Source organism: Chlamydotis macqueenii, chromosome 8 (genome assembly GCF_036417535.1).
Source record: "Chlamydotis macqueenii isolate bChlMac1 chromosome 8, bChlMac1.mat, whole genome shotgun sequence".
Classification (NCBI taxonomy): domain Eukaryota; kingdom Metazoa; phylum Chordata; class Aves; order Otidiformes; family Otididae; genus Chlamydotis; species Chlamydotis macqueenii.
In genome coordinates this window covers 5,560,683-5,567,786 of record NC_141563.1, presented here as the reverse complement: position 1 = coordinate 5,567,786, position 7,104 = coordinate 5,560,683, and the positions used below count along the sequence as shown (strand labels likewise).

The following is a 7,104-nucleotide window of genomic DNA, read 5'->3' as shown; positions in this document are numbered from 1 at the left end:
TGGGCACCTGGAGCCACAGTACTGAGAACCACACAGATCCTAAGATAGAAATACATGTTGTTATATACATGAATTGCAAATTATTTGCAAGTATCAACGAAAGACTTGATCGCAATTGAAATTGGGGAATTCCTGGTCTTTTCCTATAAGCAACGAGTGATTTAGGTCCACAGGTGTAAGCTGCTGGTGGCTCTTAGGGGCTTCCTCAGCAGAGCCATGTGGACAGCTGCTCCAAGGAAGCATCTTCTGAGTTATTTCAGTCGCTGTCTCAACTTTCCAGGCTGTGTCTTTACCATCTAGCTATGCTGGAGTTACAACAGTAGCGTAAGGCAGAGGTGTGTGCCGTTCCCGTGCAGCTGGCCCGCTGTTCCCGGGGGCTGGCCCCCTGCGTCCTACCTTCCTTTGTATCAGGAGAGCTACCGGAACACAGACCCAGCCTTCTCCTAAAGACGTACCGTAAGCGTCCAGGTTTCTCACCAAAGTTTCAGGGAAGTTAACTCCAAGCAAGCGTGTTGCAGAACTGTGCTACGTAATGCATACATGCCATGCTTGATTCTTGCTTAACCTGCAAGCCACCGTTCTCACACGTGCGGAGCAAGATGTAGGGGTGGCAGTCGCCACCCCCTCCAAGCCATAATGCCTCGCACATTGGAGGAAGTGACTGATCAAGGTGCAAAGCAACAGCTTTCAGAATGCGGTGGTGAGTTATTAATAGAGCTGGGGTTCTGCTAGGTCAGGAATGCACAGCTGTTTACTTTTTCTTGTGTTCCAGTGGGCCGGTGGAAAGAAATTTACTTTATTCTTTTAATCTGTCTCAACCTCGTTAATTTTTCACTAGCTGGCGTGCGTCTTGGGGCTGAATGCTGGGCTCTGCTTTGATACAGCTAATGAAAATCGCCACTCCTATCTGCATCATTAGCCTAATGTTAGTTAATAATACTTAGTGTTTTGCACAGTCACTTGTGTCTTCACAGCGCTTAACAGTCATTAACTAATTAATCCTCACAACATGCCTGCGAGTTGGAAGGTAAATAAATCTTAACATTCCCCTTTTAGCAAAGGGGGAACCGAATAGGAAGATTAAGTGATTTGCGTGGACTTAGTGGCAGAGCTGGCAAGAGACCTCCTGTGCTTTAACGCTCGTGCTTATCCTTCCAGCCACGCTGGCTCGGCGTGCGTTAAAGCCCTCGCAGTTATCCCGCGTAGCCTTTCCCGTTACATCAGTACCTTTTCAGATATAAATTTTATATCTGTGGTTGTAGCTGTCATACTGAAGGATGGCGGCTGCCCGGTGGCGCAGACCTGCCCGTGCCATCTTGCACAAAACACGTGGGCAACACCGGGAGGGAGGTCTCTCCTCCCTGGGTTTCCCCAATAAGGCCTATATTTAGAATAGCGCTGTTTAGAAGAAAAATTCCCAGCCTTCTCGCCGGGGCTGATTAAAATATATGTAATACCTGGCCGCTGCTTTTACAGAGCAACGTTAATGATTTATACTGTTGTTTCACTCAGCGCTGAACCAAAGCTGGAGCACCTGAAAATGGTAAGTCTTGCTCTGGAGACAATAACATCGCGTTCACAGTCTGCAGGGAATATTTTTGAAATTATGGGAGTTCTGTCTGATATGCTGACTATTTTAAAATGCTGTGAATTATTTTAAGCAGTGTAAATGACTTTTCCTTTAACCAAGGCTTTATACTTTCCTTGAAGCTTCTGTGTTCTGCAAGATCACGTCTTAAATAACTCCAGAAGGCTCTGGGTAAGTTTTTACATTGCCAAAGCCTACAAAGAAAAATGTGATCTAAATACGAAAAAATATTTGTGTTAGTGGACATGGAGAATGCTGGTTTTAATAGCTGTGCAGTTCAGAGCTCAGCTTCTGCCTCATCAGCCTCGTCTGCTGGAAGAACCTTGTCCATCCTTTTCCTAGAAGCAGGAGGGTCACAGCAAGGATGGAATGGAGCCCCACCAGTGCCATGGCAATGCCGTGGCCATGCAGTGCCAGGTGAGGATGCGCTCCGGGATCCACTCCTGCTGCTGCAAAGAGCTCGTGTGGCTCCGTCATCGCCCTTCCTGCCCTCCCCTGTGTTCCCTGTGCGGTCCGCTTTGCAGGTGGTGAAGGCTCGGCGGTGGCAGCTCTCTGGCAGGGGTCATGCTGGACAAAGCTCCCTTTTGCTGGCAGTTACTCTAAAATAGGTACGACGAACGAGGAGATGTGGCCAGGCTGACCTTCATACCTGTTACTGTGACAGCATTCGATCTCTTCTTTCCATCTACGCTGAGACTCGGTCACACCTTTGGGGCTCTTTGGCAGCTGAGAGGAAGGGGTGTTGGTGTTTTCTAAGCAGAACATTCAGTTTCAAAACCACTGAAAATCCGGCCCCCCAAATGTTATTGAGCAATGGCATGGTTTTGTTTTGAGTGTGACTACTTTGTTGTAAAAAACAACGTACAAGGGGGTTTTTACAAAATCCAGAACTTAAAACCTGTTGAACAACATAGTTGCTTTAGCTCAAAATGGCATTTTGGATATTTTTGCCTGTTCTTCTGGCAGTAAGAATCCTTTGCATCGAGTGAGAATGCTTTGGGTCTTTGCCTTGACCCCAGATTTTTGGTAGTTCAGCCACAAATACTATGGCTTGTACATCTTGGCTCTCGGTCCAGTTCTAAGCTCATTTCTTATATATATCTAGGTGGGATTGTTCCCATTTTTCCCCCTAATGGTTGCCTTGCTGATGAGCTTCTTCACCCTGAGCAGTGCCATTGCTTGTGCCATGTTGTTTCTGTGCGGTGGATGGCAAGTGCTTGTCTTGTAGGAGCCTGGAGACACCTGCCAAGAGCCAAGATCACTTTATTCTCAGCTTAATAAAACCCTTGCTGTAACTAATAAATTGGGCTTTTTGGCTTTTCGGAGGAGCAGAGTGATCCCAGCTACCTTTCTTCACAAGCTGTTCCTTTGCCTTGGCGAAGGAGGACAGGTATTTGGCAGGGGCAGCTACGGAGCTGCCCAGGGGCTCCAGGTCAGAGCCAAAGCTGAGGAGCCTTGGGCTGTTGCAGCAGAGTCAAAAAAATTGATTAAATGAAATTTTCCAAGACAGACTTTTGTCTTGCAGATTTCTAGGTGTGAGAAGGAGGGTGGGAGGGAAGTGAAGTGTAAAGATGCCGTCAGCGTGTTTTGTCTTTGTATCCCAGCCGTAGCACCTGAAAGTGAGCGCGGCGAGTGCCACCTTGCTGTTTCCCCCATGCGAGCCACAGCGGGGGCGATGGCAATCTTTCTTCCGCTCTGTCCAAACCCAACTGTCCTCCTTTCGCGGGCATGCGCTCCTCGGCCGATTATCTGCAGCCGGTCATCCAGCTTTCCCCGGTTACTGGCATGTTTTGAACAAACACGGATGAGGGGAAGCACGCAACACGGCGTTAAAACGCTTCCTGCCCAGTCCCTCAAAGAAAGGTCCTCGTACAAATGCTTGACATACAGATCATACCCAACCTTTGATCATCTGTCGTTCTGTTGTAAGAAGGCATGCCATCGTTTGCCACCGTTTAAAATAGACCCAAAGGAAGTCAGGGCTTAATCTGAACCTCAAACACATTGAGCCCTCTATTTCCTCTGCAGCCGCACATCATGCTATCTGGTTTCCTACACCTCAAGGCTGCTAAGTTTAGTTCCTCCCAGCCAGCTGCTGCGAGGGAAGGGAAACCGTGTTCAGGGCGGATAAAGCCTTCGCTGTCCGCAGCTCTTCGAGTCCTTTACATACACATCTTCCAAATAGTAGACAAAAATACAGTTTCGAGGTTTCTCAGTTTTAAAAAAAAAATACATATTTTGAATTCTTTCCCGACTTTCTCTTCATTTCTCCTGTGGGTTGGTACATTTAAAACTTTGATGCCACGCTTTCTTGGGCTTCTCTAGGAAGAACGTTCTTCCTTGCATGCTGAGGCATAATCATTTAGCACTTAGGAATATTGTGTGGTGAGACCAGTGCTAAAGTCAACACTGGAGTATTGTGCATTAATTAATATTATATCAAATTGAGTGCAGTCACCAAGGTCTTTCATCTTGGAAAGCAAATGAAGGAGTAGGAATACGTAATGTGCCATACAGGAATTGAGATTGCCTCGCCAGAAATCTTTATTTATCATAGAAAGTAGCTGCATAAAATAGCTGTGATGACTGACCTGTTTTCCCTTTATAGCAGTATAATTCCTTGTCCATTTAGTTTGGGATTTTTATCACAGAGGAACTGGCTGGTGTCTTTTTTGGAAGTAGTCTCTCAGGCCCTGCTATGAAAGCCACAGACCTCTTTCAAGAGTGTGTCTTCTGGAGACCTTAAGTATTTATTACCTCCGTTGCTCTTCCCTCCTAGTTTTTAGTAAATTTATGATAATTTTGATGTAACTGTACCTACTGTGTTATTGGGCCATTCGGCATCCCTGAGCTGGAGCTGGCCGTTCGGGGAGGGTTCGGCCAGCCTGTACCCGGCCGTACAGGGATCTGTTGTCCCAGTGATAGCAGCTCTTCCAGGTAGAATTTTGGTTTGGGGCGACTTACAAAGCAAACATCTTAGCAACACTGTGAAACCTACAGGATGGGGAAAATTTGCTCTTTGTCCCACCTGATTCTACTAAACATTGGTTAAATTCCTCCTTTCTGTTGTGTTCACGTATCTCCAGCATTCCAAATCATGGAAGGACAAAGTCCTTCTGATGAGCAGGATTTACAACACCATTGCAAGAGGCAGAAGAGCCTGAAATGACGTTACAGAGGCAGAAGGGGCTGAAGACCTTTCAGTGTTTGTAGAGAAGTGCGGTTTTCCTTTCCTAGAGTTGCGTACAGTTTTATCTGAATTGTTCTGGTGTTCCCACAACGCTATATCCTTCCACCCCTGCTTGGTCCTTGCTGCTCAATGGCAGCACTCATCAATTCAGTTTGAATTTGCTATCAGGATCCACTTCTCTTAGCAGGAAGGTGAACAAAAACATGTTTGCGTGAAATAATCGACTTGAAACCTAAAATACAATAGACGTCTGTAGAATATTGACGTGTGACCAGAAGAGAAAGGTTAGCTTCATCAAACTTAGAACAGAGTAGGAAACGCTATCTTCCATTTTTATTTTAACACGTGAATGTACCTCATTCCTCCCCACCATCCCCCCACATAATTACCCAGTTCTCCTCTAATTTCCCTCATTTTAAAATGAGATCGTTCAGAAGCTTCAGCATTCCCGTTTTCAATTAGAGGCAAATTGGACCTGGTGTAAGTGTTGGGATTCATTCTACGCTCTTTCCTTCGGCTGCTGTGCCCGTAGCTCATCTCGCTGGTTCTAATGCAAGGCGCAGTAATACTCAGCCTAGTTAAGGACGGCTAAGTAGCCCAGATTAAGGAGCTTTAATAAATGTTTGCTTCAGGCCCAGCTGTGTTGGTAGCAGCGTCTCGGTGACGCTTCCCAGTTACTGTAGACTGGCGGAACCGTTTGTTATCCTTGTGTAATTCCAAAGGTAACGTACTGCAGGTTTGCAACAACACCTTTGGGTTTTATTGGTAATCTTTGTCTGTATTTCACTTAATAGATTCAGGAACAGATGCCTCCGTTCTCTGGAAAAACTCAGCAGAAAAGCCCAGATCCACCCGTTTGTCTGTCATGTGTTGAGCAAATGGTGCTGACACCAGGAAACGCGCGGCACTTGACAGGTGCGTTGTGTAAGTGCGTGGATGCAGCGAGCAGGCGTCGCGGGCAGCCAGCGCTTCGGAGTGCTGACAGCATGCTGACAGAGCGTCGTGGTGGGCTGCAGTGAGGATAAATGACTATAAAAAGCACATAATTACATTTTTATGTGCATAGATGTGTACATCAGTGAAGACTTATTTAAGCAAGTTTTTGAGCCCCGCCCAGCGTGGGCGTGTGGATGCGTAGCCGGGACGTGCGGACCCTTTGCTGTCGGAACCAGCCGGTGACCCGGGCAGTGGCGAAGTGCCCGGTCTGGCTCGGAGGGGAGGCCAGCACGCGGCAAGCCGGTATAAATACGACTCTAGCTGGCGGGCTCTGACTCAGAGGACAGATTTCCAAAACAGAGTTTGAGAAAAATCTCTGAGTATAAATCAGTTCCTTCAGGAGCTTTAGGAGAACACTGAGTATTGAGTTTACAGCTCCTGCCTCCGCTCTTCTGCTCGTGGCTCAACTCTCTTTTTCCCAGGTCCTTCAGTCGTTCTCCACTTTGCTCGACTAGACGAGAAGAAAAATTTATGTTGAGATTCCTTACCCATCATCCCATTGTCTATGTTCTCCTCGGAAGCTTCCCCTGGATGTCCAACGCAGCCGCTGTCAGGCCGGAGCGAGCCAGGGCCTCTGCCCCGCTGAGTTCTCTTCCAGTTTTGCCTTTTCCTGCAACATTTGTGTTTTGGTCGGCGCTTGCGAGCCGGGGCAGCAGCCAGCTCACTGCCGTGGGCGGCACGAAGATTTGCCTCCAGGACTCTGACAGTCGAGGGGGTCCTCAGAGAGATCGCAAAGAGCTGAAAAGGGCACGGCGAAAGCTTTTTGGGACCTCCGTAGGGAGGGATGCGGAACATTTCGGTGTGTACAGCATCTAGCGTCCCATTAGGAAAAAAAAAAAAAGACTGAACTGTGCTGGCAGGGCAATATTCCCGACATTGCGCTGAGTTACCGGGCACGTTGCGTGACATCCGTGCAGAGCCTTGAGCAACGGATGACTAAGTATCATCTGCTTCGCTGTTATTAAAAAGTAGGTGAATGTGTGTGTTTCACTAGGGAAGGAAATGATGAAACTGGGGCGACATACTTGGAAAGATCTCCGTTTCAAAACCCGTTTTTCCTTTCCAAGGCAAAGCTAGCAGCTTCAGGTGGGGCTGGAATAAGCCGAAAGGATAAGAAAGCAGACTTTGGCTTTTAAGTCTTTTGGAGTTATGCTAGGGAGATGGCAATAGAGATTTTATTGTGCGTGTTTCCAGTGTAAAGCTCTGGAGCAGGCAGAAGATTTCCTGCTGTCTTTGATAAGAACTGGCTAGCTCTTTGAACTCAGACGCATGCCCAGTTGCGCTCTGCATTTAGAAATCAAGCGTTGCTCCCAGCACTGACTTCTAAAAA

At 47.2% G+C, this 7,104-nt stretch overlaps 1 long non-coding RNA gene across 3 annotated transcripts; it reads left to right on the top strand.

Annotated features, from left to right (window-relative positions):
• The first annotated feature begins 1,640 nt into the window (after positions 1–1,640).
• LOC147599908 (uncharacterized) lies at positions 1,641–6,304 on the top strand. 3 transcript variants are annotated; one of them, XR_015259186.1, is made up of 5 exons: positions 1,641–2,005; positions 2,113–2,196; positions 4,675–4,805; positions 5,573–5,693; positions 6,197–6,304. It is a non-coding gene; the product is annotated as an uncharacterized LOC147599908 (long non-coding RNA). The 3 variants fall into 3 exon arrangements; XR_015259185.1 differs by having other exon boundaries at positions 5,573–6,017; positions 6,197–6,291; XR_015259184.1 differs by having other exon boundaries at positions 5,573–6,264.
• Positions 6,305–7,104: the final 800 nt, after the last annotated feature.